Source organism: Nycticebus coucang, chromosome 15 (genome assembly GCF_027406575.1).
Source record: "Nycticebus coucang isolate mNycCou1 chromosome 15, mNycCou1.pri, whole genome shotgun sequence".
Lineage (NCBI taxonomy): Eukaryota > Metazoa > Chordata > Mammalia > Primates > Lorisidae > Nycticebus > Nycticebus coucang.
The window spans coordinates 82,834,023-82,856,007 of record NC_069794.1 but is presented as its reverse complement, the minus strand read 5'-3'; the positions used below and the strand labels follow the sequence as shown (position 1 = coordinate 82,856,007).

Genomic DNA, 21,985 nt, shown 5'->3' with positions numbered 1-21,985 from the left:
CAGCATTCTGGGAGGCCCAGAGAGGTGGATTGCTTGAACTCAGGAGTTCAAGATCAGCCTGCGAAAGAGGCCCTGTCTACTAAAAATAGAAAAACTAGCCAGATGCCACGGCAGGAGCCTATACTCTCAGCTACTCAGGAGGCTGTGGCAAGAGGATCTCTTGAGCCCAAGAGTTTGAGGTTGCTGTGAGCTATGATGCCATAGCACTCTACCCAGGGTGACAGGGTGAGACTCTGTCTCAAAAAAATAATAACAATGACATTGAACTTGATGCTAAGATTTCTTTCAGATCCATAGTTTATTGATTCTTTGATTCCCCACTGTGCTTACCACCAAGTGAGTTATTTTCTCTAAGTTCCTCAGCAGCACAACCACCAACTTTTTGCAGCTTGAACTATGGATAAAAATAGTAAATCCCCAACACTCAAGAGCATATCTATACAACTAATAGAGAGGAGGGAAAATAAGAATGAAACTTTTGAGGAAATGCCAGAAGTTTTCCAAACTGCCACACAAATGTATTGTTGATTAAAACAACGATGACAACAACAAACTGAAATGGCTCATTACTGTCCAGACTTGGCAAGGTCTAAGCTTGAAGCATCCATATAACTTCTTTTAAAAAGTGGGGCGGCACCTGTGGCTCAGGTAGTAGGGCATCAGCCCCATAAGTAGAGGTGGTGGGTTCAAACCCAGCCCCGGCCAAAAACTGCAAAAAAAAAGTATGTAACTTTCCCTGCTTGCCCAATAACTAAATGAAGATATTTTGAAAGTGGAATTATCTGTCTCATCTAATCATATTCCTTAAAAGCTGAGTGGAGAAATGTTGCCACTTGGAGAAAATTCACGGCGTTTCAAATTTTATAACTCTGATTTAACGTCCTAAATTATAGCATAGTGCTATTATGCAGCATGTAAACAGATGTGATGCACCACGCCAGTCAGTAATGAGAGGCATGCAGCAGGGTGACACGCTGAGGTTGTAATCACAGACCACGGTAGATTAGGGGCTTATAAATACTAGGCTCTGGCTGGGGCACGGTCCCAGTCAGCTGATGAACGTGTATTTTGTGCACAACTTGTACATATGTACATATTAATCTATTTTCTAGTGTTTGCTAATCCCCAAACTTCCATATTTAAGCAAGGTAAAATAAATATGCTACTCTACTGCAGGTATAGCTCCTGGAAGAATGGGAGAGCAAGCAGTTTTGCACAGTTTTTCATCTCCTTCGACACATTTTATTTTCAGAGATAATGAAAGCAACATGCAATGCTGAACTTCTGTCCAAAAATCAAAATTCCATAGATTGGCAATGAATACCAACAAGCGCTAGATGCTATCGTGGTTTTAGAGAAATAAGAGGCAGGCTGCCCTAGGAAGGTCTTTGGAAGGGGAGCACACACTCCTACCGGCTTCCATTTCTCTCTCCCTTTTCCACAACACTGGCACATTCCCAGGAAACCTCCGAAGGGAGCACTTGGGCGGAGATACATAATTTGTGTTTGTTACTGTTTTTGGGGGAAGATGAAACAGAAACCTTCCTTTCTTGCCATCTCATTTCCTTTGATCTTATGTTAACTTATCATTATTTTCAATGTTCAGAAACTTTCAAAGAACCTTTTAAAGAGGGAACAATTACTTAACAAATAAGCCTGGACACTCCATTCATGCTTCCTTCCCTTTTGACCTCTAGGTGACATTCGAGGAGCGCCCCCATTTCCCACAGGCAAGCATCAACCCTTTCCTATCTGCAGGTTATTGATTATCTTGCCCTGTATCAATGAACTTTTCACAGTGAAAGCCACCTCATGTACTTGCGGCTGCAGGCGGTGCCTGTGGGTGCCACATGGTTGTGCTTTTTCCCTGTGTGTGTTTCCTGATATCTCTGCTAAGCCTTTACACGCATTTCTGAGGCCTTCTCTTTCCCTCCTTCCATATTCCCCATTGGTACAGACTTTGCATTTTCCTTTCAGGTTGTCTCTGAAAGAAATTACTCTCAGCCATTTCCCTTCATCCTGCACGTCTGTGTTTGTGCATGTGGGAGTGTCACGTGTGAAAAGCAGAAAGTGATTTACTGCCAATAAAACGGCTACTATCATTACTACAATATTAACTCAGACATGGTTAAGCATGTGATTTTCAGTCACTGACTTTCAGCTAAAGAACTGAACAGCTTGGGTACACTGGAAACAGCACAGCTCTTTCTAATTTAGCAGAAGTAAAGACAAAGTGCAAGGCCCGTAACTTAGGGATGTTTAAAAACTGCACTGCACTACATGATCTAAATGATTATGTAGTGATTTGTGGCATCCTTATTACAAGTAATTACAATTCAGCAGTATTTCCTTTAAGTTGTGCAGACTGCTATTTATTTTGGATAGATGTGATTCATTAACAAAAGACTACAGTTTACCTACCTCAGAATGATGGGGTTGTTGAGATGCACACAGTATCGTGGGTGGTATAGGTAAACTTTTCATCAATAAACATTTCTATAGTTTATATTACCATCTGTATCATTGACAGCTTTTACTTTAAGACAAAATGTTCCCCATCCTTCCAGTTTATCCTCTCCTCTCCTCTCTAACATGTATTGTTGCTATTTAAAAAGTCATGGTCCTCTCATGTTTTCACTCATATGTGGGAGCCAAAAACAACAACCAGTTTGAGCTCATGGAAGTAGAGAGTAGAATTGTATTTGAGGATGTGAAGGGTAGGAAGAAGGGGAAGGTGAGAAGAAGTTGGTTAATGGATACAAAATTGCAGCCAGATGGGAGAAGGGGGTTCTGGTGTTCTGCAGCAGTGGTCCCCAACCTTTTTGGCACCAGGGACAATTTTCATGGAAGACAATTTTTCCATGGACCAGGGTGGGGTTGGGGTAGGATGGTCTGGGAATGATTTATGCACATTACATTTCATCATACAGATCATCAGGCTTTAGATTCTCATAAGGAGCAGAGATGAAGCCTGGCTGACTGGCCCACCCCACACCTGCTGTGCAGCCTGGCTCCTAAGAGCTCATGCACTGGTACCATTCTGGGGCCCTGGGGTTGGAGACCCCAGTTCTACTGAGCTCCAGAATAAATGTGGTCAACTATAATTTATTGTATATTCTCAAAAAGCTATAAGTGAGGATTTATAAGCTCAGTGGTTAGGGCGCCAGCCACATACACTGGGGCTGGCAGGTTCAAACCCAGCCTGGGCCTGCTAAACAACAATGACGACAACAACAACAACAAAAATAGCCGGGTGTTGTGGCAGGCACCTATAGTCTCAGCTACTTGGGAGGCTGAGGCAAGAGAATCGTTTAAGCCTGAGAGTTTGATGTTGTTGTGAGCTGTGACGTCATAGCACTCTACAGAGGGCGACATAGTGAAACTCTGTCTCGAAATTAAGGGAAAAAAAAGCTATAAGTGAGGATTTTGAATGTTTGTAACACAAAGAAATGATAAACGTTTGAAGTGATAGAAATCTAATTACCCTGATTTGATCATGACACGTTGTGTCCACGTGTGGAAATATCACTCTGTGCCTCATAAATATGTACAATTATTACATATCAACTAACCTCTGTTGTGATCAGAGGTTAGCACAAAGAAAATGAGATGGGAAGTCTGGACCTCTGTAAAAGTTCTGGTTTTTACGAGAAGAGACCAGGAGGAAGTCTGTATATGATAGGGCTCAAATCTCAGGTTCTTCTGCCAAAAACACCCCAAGCTCTGCAGATGGTGGTGGCTGGGTGTATGCGCGTGTGGTAGGGGACTGGACTGCATGGGGCAGTGACAGAGGCCTGCCAGGCGTAGCTTGCTCCTACTTCCTACGTGTGAAACTTGGAATAATTTAGGCTCTTTCATGATCTTTTCCACTTTTAATAAGTCAGCTAGGGAATGGGGCAAACATCAGATGCACCTGGTGAAAATGTTCACAACGCAGTTAGAAGCCGGGGCCGAGTGTAGACTTACTAAATCACATCTGAGGGCCGGCGTTTGTGGGTTCTGACAAACATCCTCCACTAATTTAGATTTGCACAGTTGTTTGTAAACCAGTGGCCTGAGTTGGTAAGTTAATATTCCCTTAATTATGCTGGGGCTTGAAGATCTCAAAAGACTAGAACTCTTTCCTGAGTTGGGTCTTGAGGGGGGTCATTCAATTTATGACCCTTTTCTACCCAGTTGTTTTCTAGAGAGTAGAGAAGAGGGATAGATTACAAGAAGCAAACAAACCCTAAGGGGGAGGGCAATTAAAGCCCCCAGGATTTTCCTGCAGGAAAATGCTTCATTGCTAATTAGGGTTTCTGTACCAGATGACGTGGTGACAGTATTGCCATCAGCTGGTGCAACAGGGAAGCTTAAATATTGGTGCCAGAGACGCATTAACACCCACATGAATGCATTTTGCTCTTAGTAAAAAAATTAGATATAAAAGCAGAACACTGTTTGGGCAGCGCCTGTGGCTCAAAGGGGTAGGACGCCAGCCCCATATGCCGGAGGTGGCGGGTTCAAACCCAGCCCCAGCCAAAAACTGCAAAAAAAAAAAAAAAAAAAAAAGCAGAACACTGAATCAATATATTAACGAATGTTGAGTCTTTTGCATGCAATCAACATTCAATAAATAGTTTACATTTCTGTTGACTAGATACAGTCTTTCTCAAGTAACACCTTTCATTTAACCTTGGATACCTATTTTGATACTTACAATATAAAAAGAGTTTCTTGAAATTGTACTTTTTTACCCATAAAAATCAATTATTCTAAAACCCTATCTAGTATTAATTATTCATTATGATGTCTTTAGCCTTTCTTATATATCAGGGTGGGAGAGAAGTTACCTGACAGCTAAGGGAGCAGCATCAATAAATCTGATCCAAGGACAATCACCTTTGTGGTTCCTTCATTCATGTGCTTTGAACTCCAAGAACACTGACAATCAGTCATTCAGCAGAAAAGGATTAACTCCACTTAGGAGGGAAATTCAAAAATTAAAAGCATGACCGAAAAATACTCTGACCATCTTGTAATGTGAGCTTTTACATTCATGTCACTTAAAAATGTCCATTTTATCCTCATTTTGTAAATCTCTACTCTCAAATATATGTTCTTCTTATAAAGAAAGGATAAGAGTATTTAAATATTGAAGCAATGATTCTTTTTTTTTTTTTTTGCAGTTTTTGGCAGGGGCTGGGTTTGAAACTGCCACCTCTGGCATACGAGGCCGGCGCCCTACCCCTTTGAGCCTTTGAGCTACAGGCGCCGCCCGAAGCAATGATTCTTTAGGTAGCTACTTCCCCCAAATTATTTGAAAAGAAGAATGTTGGGAATGACCATTTCTTAATGTAACTGAATAACTGGATGATCATTTTCTTCCCATTTTTCAAAAGTATGTTATTTATACAGACCATTACAAGTGCTTAAAAAGTATTACTGAAGTGTATTGAATAAATATAAAATTACATAAATCGAAAAATATTTTCATGTTCTAAATATGAATATACTTAAGATACTAACTTAGGGATAGGGGAGAAAAATGTGTGGGAGCTTTTAGATCTGTAGCTGTGTGTAAGATTTAGAGCAATAAATGAAAACAAGGTACTTTTAGGCCAGACCTGTTTAAGTAACCTCTCAATATGATGATATGATAAGTCTTGAATTTAGAACTCTGTATTTTTTTCTGAAAAGGAGAAAAGCTTAAAAGTGAGCTATAAATCTAACATTTCTGTTTATGCCGGGCTCATTTTCAGATCCTATATAAAGGTAAAAACATGTCCCTTTGCTCATAAACCATACATATAAATATTACAGTATTGGCATTTTTGTTTTCCTTGAAAGTAACCAGATTACCACTAACAGCCTCATTAAGTTTGTTCTTGTTTCTTTTTGGAAAACAAAGCAAAATAAAAACTCCATCTCCCTTAATAAATGTGTCCAAAATATAAATTGCATTATTTAAGTAAACAGGCTACCTCAGTTTTGAGTGCATCAGAATGTTTGAATAAGAAATGCCATAAATATTGAATTTTAAATCAAAATGCATTGACTTTTAAGGTTTTAAGTCTAATCTCTCTTAATATATAAGTAGATTAATTTCAAGTAGTGAAATCGTTTACAACATTATACATAAGCTATTTTTAAATATCACAAGTGTAGGCCCCATTTTGGCTCACATTTGTAATTCTAGCACTCAGGGAAGCTGAGGCAGGTGGATCACCTGAGTTCAGGAGTTCAAGACCAGCCTGAGCAAGAGTGAGACCCCATCGCTACTAAAAATAGAAAAACTAGCTAGGCATTGTGGTGGGCACCAATAACCCTAGCAACTCAGGAAGCTGAGGCAAGAGGATCACTGGAGCCAGGAGTTTGAGGTTGCTGTGAGCTCTCTAGCCTGGGGCCACAAAGTAAGACTCTGTCTCATAAATGAAAAACAAATAAATAAATAACACAAGTAAACCCAATTATCTTTTAGGTTTTTGTTAAAGAAAAAAAGAAAAAGGATTGAATTTCCAAAAGCAAGTCATTTTTTTTTTTGAGACAGAGTCTCATTATGTCGCCCTCGGTAGAGTGCTGTGGTGTCACAGCTCACAGCAACCTCTAACTCTTGGGCTTAGGCGATTCTCTTGCCTCAGCCCCCCAAGTAGCTGAGAGTACAGGTGCCTGCCACAACACCCGGCTATTTCTTTGTTGCAGTTGTCAGTTTTGTTTAGCAGGCCCAGGCCGGTTACAAACCCACCTGCCTCAGGGTATGTGGCCAGCACTCTAACCACTGAGCTACAGGCACCGAGCCCAAAAGTAAGCCTTTAAACAAACAAAATAAGGCAGAGATATGTAAGTTTGTTAAACACAAAAATTGACGTTTCTAATACTGTACAATTTTCAGAGCCTCAATGACAATGCTCTTAAGTTTAATGATTCATTTAAAAAAAAATACATGATATTACATATGAGGTCAGACAAGGTCAGACAATTAAGTTCACGAATTCATCCCAGAAAAAGTGTTACCTATCTTATTACTAAATATCATAATGGTTACCAGATGGCGAAGGGGAGTACTTCAAAGGTGACCATAGTGATATTCAGTAATGAAGCATGTAGCAAATTTTTCAGTATGAGTTTGTGGATTTAATTGTCCAGTTTACAGAAGAGTCTCCATGTCATCCATTATTATGAGAATATTAAAATAAATGGGTCTTTTAGCAATGCCTCCTTATATAGAATTTACATTAGCAGAGGGTCTGATTAGCAACTCTGGATATCTTTCCAACCAAGAAAATTTGCAAGAGTTGGAGCTGCACCCACCACTCATCCATTAGAAGAAAAAGCACTAATTATGAAAAAAGAACTGAACCTGTAACAGAACACTAAAGTGTAAGAATAACATAGTCACCCTCAGTTGTGTATCATTTCATAGTCAGGCATTATCTCATCTGGGCTTAACACAGCTGGTGAAATTGACTTTTGCAACCCCATTTCACAGATGAGGAAACAGGTTCTGAGAGATCAAGCGGCTCATCCCAGGTTACATGTTTAGTAAATGGAGAATCAGAACCTGAACTCAGTTGTGATGTACATATTGACTTTGTGAAATCCTCGGGCTGAAGTTCCTTCATGAGAGGAGAGGTTCAAACTCTCTGAGGCTCCCTTGACTTTGTGCCCTGAGCGTGGCCTGCTCTCAAAGAGGCTGTTTAAAGAAGTTACGGGACTGGATAGGCAGGGAGGTGGCCAGCAGAGTGGTTGTAACCTACTTCCTCTCACTCGTCCGTCATCTTTCACCTCGCCTGACGACTTCACCAGCCCTTAAGCACCTACCATAGGCAAAACCCTGTGGTAGGTGTTGTGGGGAACACCACAGTGTAGGTGACATGGTCCCTGTCCTCACAAAGTGTAACTGCTGAGATCACTCAACCTGAGAGAACCGAGCACGTGCCAAGGAGCACTCTTCTCTTTTCTTTTTTATGAGACAGAGTCTCACTATGTTGCCCTCGGTAGAGTGCCATAACGTCACAGCTCACAGCAACCTCAAACTCTTGGGCTTAAGCGCTTCTCTTGCCTCAGCCTCCCAAGTAGCTGGGACTAGAGGTGCCCACCACCATGCCCAGCTGTTTATTTGTTGTTGTTGTAGTTGTCATTGTTGTTTTAGCAGGCGTGGGCTGGACTCGAACCTGCCAGCCTCCGTGTATGTGGCCAGCACCTTACTCACGGAGCTACAGGCACTGAGTCCCAAGGAGCACTCTTCATAGCACGTGTTTACAGAGGCCCTGCCCAAAGTCTCCAAGTCCCTTGAAGGGCCCACTGAAACATCATCAAATGCACCTGTCTGCAGGCATCTAGCATGACAGAATTCTAACAGACAACCCAACACTTAGAAAGCATGCCTAATTAGAGGGTGCCCTCCACTGCGCCTGTGGGGAAGCCTGGACCCCTGACTTCACAGTTTCCTTAGCAGTGGCATCTACTCCTGATGACCACCTTATGTTTCCAATAAAAACCTACATGCAATAAGAAAAGAGTAAAGCAGTTTTACTTTCAAAATGCTCAAAATACATTTAATCATAAAAATAACATGATTTCAAGTATGTATTATTTTTAGATTGGATATTTGACAGAACAGAAAACTTTCCTTTGGAATAAAACTTTGACTTAAAGACAAGGCAGGAGGCTGGACGACATGCTGGTGCGCCTGCCCTGTGAGTCCCTGCCAGGGTTTCCCACGCCTCTCGGCTAGGAAAGGTCCTCATCACACTTGTCCTCTGACTAAGCAACAGGGAAGTACCTGGAACCGCCTGTTTCCTCTGAGCAGATGACTCCTCACTTTTCACAACAGATGATTGTAGAATCAGTATGATATTTTAAGAACTAGCTGATTATACACACCAACTTGTTTGCTTAAGAGTGCTGAATGAACAACCCATTACCTGGGCCCCACTTTGTTCCAGTTGGAGGATAAGATGCTCATTTTAATGTGACATCCTTGTGGGTATAGTATGTGTTAGGACCACTTCTCTCTCTTCTTGATTTCTTTACCTGAGCCAGGACCCTGGCTAGGAACCCAGATGCTGGAGTTCTTCCAGAAGGAGAGACAAATCAGGCTGTCTGTTTGCTACAGAGGTACAGATTCTTAATGCCTGGACTCTCGAGACCCAAACTGTATGTTGAATCTCAGCCACAAAACTCACATTAACATTTCATGGTTGAGGCTTCTTTAAGGGAAGACAAAATGTTAGTTTTTGATGTTTTATATAAATATAGCTTTCAAGTCTGGGCACGATGGCCATAATCCTAGCAATTGTGAGGCCAAGGCAGGTGGACTGCCTGAGCTCACAGGTTGGACACCAGCCTGAGCCAGAGTGAGACCTCATCTCTAAAAGTAGCCAGGTGTTGTGGTGGGCACCTGTAGTTCCAGCTACTTGGGAGGCTGAAGCAAGAGAATCGCATAAGCCCAGGAGTTTGAGGTTGCTGTGAGCTGTGACGCCACGGAACTCTACCAAATGTGACAAAGTGAGACTCTGTCTCCAAAAAAAAAAAGAATATGAATATATATATATATATATATATATATATATATACACACACACATACACACACACAGCTTTCAAATGTATTGATTTTCTTTTTAAAGATTTACTACTTTGACCAAGGGGGTCATTCTTTCCTTTGTTCTAGAGGTATTTATTGAGTTCTACAACATGCAATGTGTCTTGGTAGGAAAATTCTCACCCTAGGTCAGAAACTGATTTTCTTCTCTCTTCTCAAGGCCTAGACTAGTTCCTGGCATCATCCTACTAGAATCCTAACATGTTTTTTAATGAATAAATAAATGACACACTTGGACAGCCATATTTACATTTTCTGCCCACCAGGAGTTCATATTGTGATTAAAAACCAGTATAAAATCTTTCCCCTTCTCAATTCCTATCTGCCAATTATCTCTTTCTTGGAGCTATAATCAGATAGGCTCTATAGCAGCGGTTCTCAACCTGTGGGTCGCGACCGACAGGAACTATATTAAAGGGATGCAGCATTAGGAAGGTTGAGAACCACTGCTCTGTAGGATTGGCACAGCTTCCCAGGAAATCAGTTAATTAAGCGCCAGACCAGACACCTACTTTGTGTAATTCTGTAATCCAAGACAACTGGGCCATTTAAGGAAGTAAATGAGATAGTCTCTGTTTTCAAAGATTTCTATACAAACAAAAAGTTAAGTGTGTAAGCAGTAGTAATGCTGAGGTGGTTGTCATAGAGGAGAACTAAAAGAGGCCAGAGGAAGAAGATTAGGTATTTACAGAAGATGGGTGGCTAAAACTGGGCTTTTAAGCCCAGGTGGAGAATGAACGACAGGGCACACATGCATGCAGGTGTGAGTGTGTGTGTGTCGGGAGACGAGGGAGAATGCCACGGGCAGAGTCTGGAAGAAAGCAAAGCATACAAGGCATGCCAAGAGTTAATTCCATGCAGTACAGTCTGGGTCAACCGAATGAACTGCATGCATGCTGTGTGCCTGCATTGTTATAGGTACTAGGGTTACAATGGCTACCAAGACTGATGCAGTCCCTGGTCACTGGCCACTGGGAGATACAGACAAGTAAACACACAGTGACAATACAGGGTGATAAGGGCTACGATAGAGAAAAGTCCAGGTGTTATGAGAAGGATGTAGAATGGACCCAACCCAGATATGGGATCAGGAACTGGAAAAAGGGATGTCAAGCTGAGCCCTACAGCCAAGGTGGAAATTAGTGAGGTGGAACTGGGCAGGTAGGGTGTACAGCACTCCCCTGGAAGTGCTCGTGTGAAGGGCCCTGGGGTCTGAGACGAGTTCGTGGGACCACAGGGCATGGAGTGGTGGGGAAGAGGCTGGGGATGGAAGCAGGGGCCAGACTTTACATGTCTTGTGCATCATTTCAAAAACTTTGGACTTTATCCTAAGAGCAGTAGTAACCGGAGAAATTTTCAACAAGAGAATAAAACAAACAGATTTGCATTTTAGATAAATAACTCTGCCGTGCGAGCTAACCCTGAAAGGAGAAATGGATGATATGAACAAAAGGGTAATATGGAGCTAGATTCCTGAAGGTTCAGCCCTAACACAAGAGCTAAATAAATATTTTGTGAATGAATGAATAAAGTGATCACCCAAACAATCATTCAGTGTAGGAACAAAAATGTGAAGCTTGAAGCAGAGGATAAAGTTGTCTATGTACACATAAGGGTCAGAGTGAAAGCTGACTGTAACGCTGGGTATCTTCAAGTCTTGCATCTCCTCGGACAAATGTTTACAGTTGATAGTGAAGTGGAGTGGGATAGAGTGGAAATAGCTTCAATGCTGGAGTTGAAAGAGTGAGGTCTGAGCTCTTGTTTTAACATTTATTAATTTTGACATGTGCCTCAGTTTCTCTGACCCTCAGGTTCCACATCTATTATGTCTACTCTTTATAAGCAACTACATAACCACATAAAATGGGAATGGTTATCGTAGTCTGTATACATTTCTGATTTCAGGTGGTGTGTATGGGTTGGTGGCCCAATGGTCTTTCTAAATCATCTACCGTAAAAAGTCGTTAGTATAACCCACATGACAGTGGAATCATGGTCTAGTTGACAGGGAATTTATAAACCAAGGAGCTAGGACTGCTCAAACTTTGAACAGGTAGCTCCTCAACTTGTTTACTGGAGACCCTGGTAGGAAGGCTGGGAGAGGGGTGAGAAGGGTCTGTTGTTCCTGCTGTCCCCAGGGGGAGCACGGAAGGCAGAAAAAAGCAGAAACAAATGACACAGTGGAAGGCCATGGGGACTTGGAGAATACACACAGGTGGTTAGGGACACTGTCTAGACTAGAACTCAGCTCCCCGAAGTTCAGTGCTCTTCTCACAACTCCACCTTGTCAAATTAAGCCAGTCACGTCTTAGAAGGCATGGCTTATGTAAGATCCAAACTAAGAGATCTTCTCACAATTTTGCGGCTGCAGCTAACGGCTAGGGACAGATGACCTTACAGAACGAGAGGGCAAAGAGGGAATCACGGCTGCAGGAGGGAGGTGTCCTCCTGATCTGGGTGTCTAGAAAGTGGACGAACCTACACAGGAGGGGCTGTGTCACTGGGGTGAATTAAAATGTACTTGAATCCAGACATGTTCAAAGAATAAAGAGAATAAAAAGCAAAAGGTATGGAACAGCTCTGGGAGAAGGTTCTGGAAGAAGTGCTAGTGAAACAACTCATTGGAAAGCACTTCTTGCCAGGCAGTTACAGGAAAACAAGGCAGGCTTGAGCTCCTGGGACCCTCAGGAGATCAAAGAGAACAGGCAGGAAGGACTGGGCTTTGTGAGACATACCTCAGACACTTAAACACTCCTCCTCCCAGCGTTTTTCCATAGCAGCTCCCTTTCCTTCCCCCCAAAACACCCACACACTGACACCCTCTGGCCAGTTCTAGACAGAACTTCCGTAGAGGAGAAGCTTCTCCTCTACGGAAGAGTTTGACATCAGGGCAACATGGCTGAACTAAAGAAATCTATTAAAACAACAGCTTCCTTAAGAAATGTAATTCCTAGTTTATGGCCTTGAGTCACATATCTCAAAATCATCTAGCTGTTTCCGAAAGCAGTATAAAGAGTCAGCTGTTAAGGAAGTCAATATAATTTTTATGAAGGAAAACGCAACTGAATTTTTTTTTTTTTTCGTTTTCTGTCTTCACAAAGGTAGCCCTCAGCAGTTGGGTCTGATCTATCCTCTAAAAAGAAGGTCCCAATCAATCGATCAATCAACCATAACAAACAGGACATTTCCACTTTTCCCTGGAAACTCCAATGCAAATAGTATTGAAACCAAGTTGGCTAAATAATTCATACTCTTCAGTGATCACTAGAGAGTTCAGTTAGGGTTCACAGTCACAAGCGTCTGGGGCAATCTCACATCTGTAACATCCGTAAACATCTGAGGCAGACATCAGAGTCTCCTATCAAGACTGAAATCCATGTGTCTCCCGAGCTCTAATACATTTCACCATCCTCACTGTTTTATTGAGCCCTGTACTACAAATGGTTTTAGGCTCTGGTGCAAGACAGGAATTTGAAGCATGCATTGGAGCATAATGGTGTTAATTTCCAGTGCACACAAACATCAACTTCACTCAACAAGCCAATAATCCTGCAAAAATAAAGAAAATACACCAGAGAGAGAAATGCAGCATGGAATTCCTCAGGATTGCAAGCAAAGCAATTCCACGGTCCTGCTGATGCCAGGGTAATAAAATAGATGCGTATTTACCAATCCTTAAAGAGGTTACAATTGAAAAAGAAAAGAAAAGAAAAGAAAGAGAGGGGGCTTTCAGTTCCAAGAATTATTCTAAGTTTTACATTCAAACATATTTATTTGGCTACTTAAAGCCCTCAAATGCAACCCAAGTTAATTTCAAATGAACATCTGATTGTAGCAAATGAAATACAGTCTGTGGGTATTTTGTTGTTTTGGTTTGATTTTGGTTTTGGTTTGGTTTTTTGTTTCAACCGGAAGACACAGATTTAAACAATCCCTACCTGGAAATATGGATGGTCTCTTCTTTGGGCGCCTCAGGTGAATGGGATCCAAGTTCTTAATGTTTCTTTGAAGTCTTCCTCTAATGTCATTTCCTATGAGTAGCTCAGGTGGCAGGCTGCTCCGTCTCGATGATTTATAATCATTTTGAGATGAATTTAGTTTGTTCTTCGTTCTGGAATATAAATTGCTGTCATCAACTGCCATTGTAGGAGACACATCAGAGACTCTGAACAAAAATCCAAAAAGCCAAACCCAGTGGCAGCCACTGCCACAGCTGCCACTGTGCCACCCGAGACTCGGATGTTCTCATGCTTTGCCCTGCACTTGTTTGGGAAGCTTAGCAAGTTGATAGGCGTGGACTTGAACAGGTGTAGAATTACTAAGTAGCCCCTCCTTTCTACAGTTAATAGCACAGGGGAGGAGAGATCAAAAAAAAAAAAAAATCATTAGGTGCAGAAGCCTGGGGAATTTGAGCAGATGTGACTCAGGGCCTGTGCTCTGGTGGATGGTAATAAAAGCAGTGCTATGGCTACTACATGAAATTTCTGCTTTATTGGTGCAATGCCATAAAGCAAACGCAACTTACTATTCAACAACGAAGGCCTACGCACACTACGAGCTTAATTTTTCTAATTATTACCCCAAATCTTAAGAGATTTTAAAAAGTGTGGAAGAAGCATTTTCACATTCCATTATACTTTTGTGCTTCAAACTACATTCATACACAGAACAAACATCCTTCTTTATTCAATTTCTTATTTGGCCGGCTGCCAGCTGGAAGTTAGCTGGAAGAGGGGGATGAGAGATGCTGGTGATGACCAGAAAGGAACCGGTTGTGGGTGTGCACCAGGCAGCAGTGCCGGGAAGCCTCTGTTGCACCTGACCCGCCCCTCCCATCCTGTGCCCCACCTGGCAGATGGCTTCTGCAGAAGTTCCCACTGTCCGGCCAGGGAGTCAGAGGTCTAGAAAACAAGTGTTAGCCATAGAAGTGACCTCCACTTACAAGTAAAAAGTGAATGTTTTTATCCTTGTTGGGATTCTGCCTGGCTTTCCACTAAAATGGCCAATGAGTTTGGTGGTCTGAGAAAAACCAGCATTTCCTCACTAAAGATTCCGACTTAACTTGTCACATATTTTCTTTTTCTCTCTTCCGGATTTTGCTTTTTTTGTGTCCTTTGTTCCCTTCCCCTTTGCTCTATTTATGTGGAAATGTTCTGTGCTCTTTTCTTTAACTGACTGTAGAGAAATCATAACTCTGTAATTTGTACTCCCTAGACATACCCCTGGGCTGTGTTCACCAGGAATTGAGCTCTCTCTCTCTCTGACACACATACACACACACACACACACACTCTCTGTGCTCTGTCGGGCTGCAGTGTGAGTCAAGAAGATAAAGAAGATGAGATCTGCCTTTTTTCTTCCAGTACCTGAGATCAGCAGATGCATTATGAAGGATTCAGGGGTTATATCAGAAATCACTGTTTACTTCTGATTTCCTAGATGCCAAGGAGGTTTTAAATTTAGGAGTTGAGTCTCTTTACCAAGTCGAGAACCCACTTCCACACTAATAGAAGTTTTATACTTTATTTTCCTTATGACTTTTCAGCAGCCCATCTCCAAACCACGAGAGATTTTTAAGAAGAAAAGCATTTTTAACCGGTATACCCAGATTAGAGTTGCCATTATAATCCAGCAATCATAGTTATATAATGGATTATTAAGTTATTTCTACTAATTCTGAGAATCACCTATTTCCCTTTCAGGACTTAGAACTACCTCATTAAATCAAAATGTACCATGAACTTCAAAACAATGAGTGTCTTTGTACAAAATCATTTTTAAAGGTCCAGTGAGACTGCTTGAATCTCACTTTATCTTAACAAAAAATCTTTTTTCCCTAGTTAAAAAAAATTAAAAGTACAGCATTTTTAGAAGTTTGACATAGTGATTTAATAGGGGAAAAATACATTTCCATAAACAAAACCTCAAAACAGTGTTTAATTCTCAAAAACACAGCAAGGTTGAGTCCTGGGGCATAAAAGATTGGATGCTTGGGGAGAATCAGGCAGTCAGAAAAGCAGAAACTCCAGCCATTCTGTGACTGCTTCTTTCCTGATTCACAGTATCACCTTGGGGCTAAACAAGAGCATACGTGAGAAAAATACAAGTCTCCAAGCAAAGGTGCTATTATCACTTATCACACAGAGTGTGCATCGGGTATGTCTGCACAGTGTGCACGCCTAATCTTGTTTTTGTCTTTAAGAGGCTGTCTGGAAGCACAGAGTTAAGTACACATGCAATCTGGAGTAGATTACAGTAATAGCTGTCATTTACTGCATACTTAAAACCAGCTATGTTCTGCGCTAAGCCTTTGGCCCACATTATCTTGCTGATTTCTCCTAATCACTCTATTTCATAGATGAACACAATGAGACAGTGAGTCAAAGATGTAGGAACTGGCGGAGAAAGATGTGATTATGACTCCAAAGCTCATATTCAAGACCACGTTTGTAACTACACTACCATAATGCATTGGTTAAACCTGTATGGTATCTAAAAGGAATTGAAAGCCTTTATTTTCCTGAAACAATTCTTGGTTTTAAGCAGATGATCCCTGCATCAGTTCTAAGATTGAGAAGTGATCTGCCTCACTTAACTTTGCCTGCCCTGAGTAACTAAGCTGTGGGCAGGTCTTTGAGTTCCATGAAATGAAAGTGGAAAAAACAGGAGAATTTAGATTTTTGCCAGAGTATGTCAGAAAGTAATTTGCTTTAATAATAAAGTATTCATGTTGAGGCTTTTCATATTAAATGCATTTTAAAGTATTACATTTTCCTGAGATTTAAATTATAATTAGGAAAAAAATCCCTCTACACTACTTTGGAGGTACCTTGAGTCCCCTTATCCTCTAATGACTAAGAAAGGGATATAGGGATTCCTGATAGGCCCAATTTAATCCATCTCCTAACTCATTTCCCCCTCATGTGGTAAGAATCCAGCTCATTTAATATACTTCCTTAACAGAGAAAGTGAGAACTTGAATTTTCTATTAAAATTCTAAGAGAAATATGAGGTGAGAAGATTGCCTGAGCTCACAGGTTCAAGAGCAGCCTGAGCCAGAGCAATTGTGGCCATTGTGGTGGGAGGAGCTACTAAAAACAGCTGGCCATTGTGGTGGGAGGAGCTACTTGGGAGGCTGAGGCAAGAGAATCGCTTAAGCCCAAGAGTTTGAGGTTGCTGTGAGCTGTGACGCCACGGCACTCTACCAAGGGCGATAAAGTAAGACTCTGTCTCAAAAAAAAAAAAATTTTAGGGAAATAGAAATAATTCTTATTGTTTCAGAAGTATTAAATCTGTGAACATAAATAAACTATCTCATAGTTCAAAATATTGAAATTGGTTGCAACATGAATAACAATCAACCCCTGAAGATTTAGCTTAGTTTGGTCTAACTGAGAATATTCATAAGGTTGTAATGTTAACTCCACCTCTCCCTCTTTATAGTAACAGCCAAAAGTAGAATTTCATTTGTTTTTCCAAACAATCAAAAGAATAATGACATTGGGTTCTGAGATAAGAGGAATATCAAAATTTATATTGATAAATTTTGAGCAATTAAGCAATTAAGCAATTATATTGAGCAATTAAGTAATTTTAAATAGATAACTGGACATTTTCTATTTAATAACCATTATGTTTTTAAGGTCTCCATTCTCTCATAACTTGTACATATTAACATCTTTTAAATTATCTTAATTTCTTATCTTGCAAGAAGTTGTGTATTTCATATTAAATGCTATCACCATCCTGTGAACATTTGATTCTTCCTAGTAGTGACACATCATCTTCTTTCTCTCAGTACGTTCAAATACTCCATGGAAAGATATTTCCTCATCATGTAGCTTTGATCTCTTTTTTAGTTTAATTTTTATTGTACATATTGTAGGTGTACGGCACTGTGTTTTTTAATTTTTATTTTTATTAAATCATAACTGTACATTGATGCATTTATGGGGTTCAGTATACTGATTTGATATACAATGTGAAATGCTTACATTGAACTGATTAACACATTTATCACAATTATAGTCTTTTCTTTTCTTTCTTTCTTTCTCTTATTTTATTTTATTTTTTTTGAGACAGAGCCTCAAGCTGTCACCCTGGGTAGAGTGCCATGGCCTCACAGATCACAGGAACCTCCAACTCCTGGGCTTAAGTGATTCTCTTGCCTCAGCCTCCCAAGTAGCTGGAACTACAGGCGCCTGCTGAACACGCAGCTATTTTTTCGTTGCAGTTGTCGTTTGGCAGGCCCGGGCCGGATTTGAACCCGCCAACTCTAGTATATGTGGCAGGCGCACAGCCTATACTCTTTTCTTAATAGTTTTAAAATGTACCATTGCATCATGCACGCTTTGATTTCCTTGTTGAGTTTTGGTAGCTTTTACATTTCATTCCCGCATGAGTTTGGGTTTTCTAGTGAGAGAGCGGCAATTGTATTGAGAACGTCAGAACTTTATAACTGTAAGCATCTTTCTCATTATCACCTTCCTAGAAATGATCCACCAAGAAGGCGTTAGGCCTGTTGGGAGTCACCAAAGTAGCTTCTGAATTTCAATCTGATCCAGCTTGTCCTGCATATCCTGCAAATATTTATTATTTATTACAGTCTTCATTCAGTTTTCAGCTGAGATGAACTATTATCCAGTCAGTGGGTTTGCCACTAGGAGAGAATAAGTGTAAAACGTCAGAGTGATAGATACCACCGAGCCAACAGCTAGACTGAGCTGTCCCTCCAAAAGGCCACCAGCCACCTCATGTCTTTGCTCAGTGTGGGTAACAAGGCCTGCAGTATTGCATATGGTGTGATTGGGTCTGAGGAAATCCTTTCGCAGTTCCTAAAAATGCAATGAAGCACTTACCTCACTGGGTCCCTACAGCAATGAATGCTAATGACCAGTTTTTCTTTTTCTCTTACAATTCTCTACTCCCTTGACTTCCACAACATTATCATCTCTCATTTTTCTTCCTGTATCTCAGGTCCTTCCTGCTCAGTTTCTTCGAGGGCTCCTTAAAAGCCTAATTTTCCTCCCTTCCTCTCTCTGGCAGGCCCATTTATTGATACTATGTGTCTGGCACCATGCTAACACCAAGATACCTACTCTAGAGAATCTCTTTATCTAAAATGAGAGTAGACCATACTAAACAAGTTATTGCAATACAGAGAAAAGTTATTGCAATACACACAGAAAGCTGCTCCGTCAACTCTTGCTGATAGGCAAGGGGATGGGAAGGGAAGGATTCTCGGAGGAAAAGCAGAGATTTCACAAGGTAGATGAGGTACCCTATGCAAAGGCACCAAGGTGTGACTTAGCATCAAATGTCCACAGAATGGCAAGTATAGCAATCCCACACCCACAACGGGCGGGGCTTTACATTATGCATAAGTACAGACTTTGGAAAAACAAGATCAGGCAATCTGAGGGAATAGGGAGCTGAAGGCAAAACAATGTGGTGGTGGGGTGTGTGTGTGTGTTTTAAATACCACCATAAATCAGACATCTGGAAGATACCTACTTAAAGAAAAAAGTATGTATTTAAAAAGAAAAAAAAAAACTGGCTTCAACTTTTAAGAACAAGTCGCTAATTCCCAACAAAATGTAAAAAGACATTTAAAAAATTCTGGCTCCAACAAGTAACCTCCTAAACCTTTATTTGTTCCAGAAACTGTGATACGGGGATTTGCTGAAGCAGACTCTAACAGTTTTTAATGTCATGCAGCCTGCACCTTTTTCAAAAGCTTCTGAACCAGTTCTTACTGGTATGAAATCTAAACTAACTTCATTTACACTTGCATTCTTCCTTGTTCAACTGTGCAAGTCTCAGCAAAATGCCAGTAACTGCCTGGCCTTTTCTCAAATTAAGGGAAGGCTTAAGGGCACATTTTTCTGGGCTTGTGTGGATCACTTTGGAGAGAAGGGACAACATAAACAAATCTCTCCATACTATTCCCAATGCATCCACATCACCTATGTGAGAAAGGGCTGATGGTTTTTCTTATTCTTCTGTTTAAGGGATTGAACTGAAATTTGCATTCATAAAGGAATTGAAGCTTTTGACATTTTTTATTTTATTTTTTTATTTACTTATTTATTTTTGAGACAGTGTCTCACTTTGTCGTCCTCAGTAGAGAGCTCACAGCAACCTCAAACTTTTGGGCTTAAGTGCTTGTCTTGCCTCAGCCTCCCAAGTAGCTGCCTGGACCTCTTTAGAGAAGAGGTCTCGCTCTTGCTCAGGCTGGTCTTCAACTCCTGAGCTCAGACAATCCACCTGCTTTGGCCTCGCAGAGTGCTAGGAATACAGGTGTGAGCCACCATGCCCAGCCCTTGTGACATTTTTTTAAATTCAAATACTAGACCAGTGTAACCTCAGAAATGGGGTTGCCAGAAGCAGGTTGGCCAGTGACTACTGTAACTGAGACGGCTGGTACATTTGCAGCTTCTCACCATCAGTCCTTCCCACCCACGGTTCCAACTTTCAGATGTACGCCATGTATGCTGATGAAATCTAAGTCCAAGCCTCACCCTGAGCTCCTCCACAGGGTTCTAGATCTCTATATTCTATTCATACTTACTTTTACCTGGTGGAAACTCAGCAGGTACAAAACTGGTCCCTCCAAACCTGCAGCTCCTGAATTTCTGAATTTTTTGATTTTACTTAAATGGCATGACCCAGTGACCCAAATCAGAACACTTGGAATTACTCTGTCCAAATCATGTCATTTTTACTCCTTAAACATCTTTTGATCTTCCCTGACCCTGTGGCACTGCCCCGGGGTACTAGTCATTATCTCCTCCCTGGGCTATTGCCTCAGGCTCCCAACAGGTCTGGCCACTGCTAGGCTTAATTCCTTCCACCTTCCACCTTTGACATGACATCTTGACCCTCATCACTTAACAAATTGGGTCTGGTCAGTCCATTTCCCTCTTAAAGATGTTGCTAAGACCTGTACAAAATAGATAATAAATAATAGCAAGTTGAGGAATGACATGTATTCACATAAATGTTAAGCAGTATTATTCTGGTGAATTAAATGGTACCTTTATAATTATAACACCATCTGTGTAAACTGCATCTGATTAGAGGGTGGTATTCCTGATAAAGATATTCCACAGAGTAAGAACAGGAAACTTTCTCGAGCTAAGAAAAGGCATTTATGAAAAACCTGCAGATGACATCATACTTGATGAAAGATGGAATGCTTTCCCTCTAAGATCAGGAATAAGGCAAGGACGTCTTCTCTCACCACCTCTATTCAACATGTACTGGAGGAGGTTTCTGGCACAGTCAGGCAAGAAAAGGGAATAAAGGACCTCCAAATTGCATGTAAAACTGTATTTGCAGATAAAATAATCATCCATGTATAAAATACATTGGAATCTACAAAAAAGAACTGTTAAGTGAGTTCAGTAAGGCTGTAGGATAAATGCATAAAAATAAATTGTATTTCTATAATAGCAATAAAAAACCAGAAATTAAAATTTTAAAAAATATCTTTTGCCTGCTTTTTAATGGGTGTGTTTTCTTCTTGCTAATTTGTTTGGGTTCTTTGTAGATTCTGGATAGTAGCCCTTTATCAAATGTACAGTTTGCAAATATTTGTCTGTAGTTTGTCTATTTTCTCTGTTGATTACTTCCTTTGCTGTGCAGAAGCTTTCTGATATAATTAACACTTACTTATTTTTCTTGTTGCTGTATTTGTCTTTGAAATAAAACAGAAAATAATGGAAAAAATAAAACACGAGAGAAAAAACAAATAAAAATTAAAAAACATAAAATATTACATATTTAGGGATAAATCTGATGAAAGATGCAGCAGATATGTACATTGAAAATTAAAATAATATTACTAAGAGGAATTAAAGAAACCTAAGTAACCTAAGCAAATAGAGAGACACGTTGATACTATGTTCATGGGTCAGAAGATTCAATATTGGTAAAATATCTTTCTAAATTCCCAAGCAGAATCCTAACAGGCCTTTTTTTGGTTGTAGAAACTGACAAACTGATATAAAAACTCATTTGGAAATGCAAGGTATCAAGAATAGCCAAAAAAACTTTGAAAAAGAAAAAAGTTGAAAGAGTAATACTACTGATCTCAAGACTTAACATAAAGCTACAATAAAGACAGTATGGTACTGGCATAAAGACAGAAGAAAAAATAGGGGAAGGAAATAGAGTCTAGAATGGCGCTATAAATAAATAGAAAACTGATTTCTGACAAAGGTCCCAAGAAAATTAAGTGTAGAAAAATTAGTGTTTTCAATAAATAATGGGAACAGTTAAATATCCATATGCAAAAATAAACTTGATCTATACCTCACAGGATATGCAAAAAAAGAAAAGGAAAAAAATAACTAAAATGGACCATAGATCTATAAAGTTTTTAGAAGAAAATGTGGGA

General features: G+C 40.4%; 1 protein-coding gene across 1 annotated transcript in view; it reads right to left on the bottom strand.

The window, feature by feature from the left end:
- The window catches only part of FRY (FRY microtubule binding protein), a 486,067-nt gene that overhangs the window by 338,310 nt on the left and 125,772 nt on the right, over nt 1-21,985 (bottom strand). Inside the window, exon 2 of the mRNA XM_053563486.1 lies at nt 13,524-13,696. The gene's annotated coding sequence lies outside the window, so the exon portion shown is untranslated. The remainder of the gene's footprint in view (nt 1-13,523; nt 13,697-21,985) is intronic.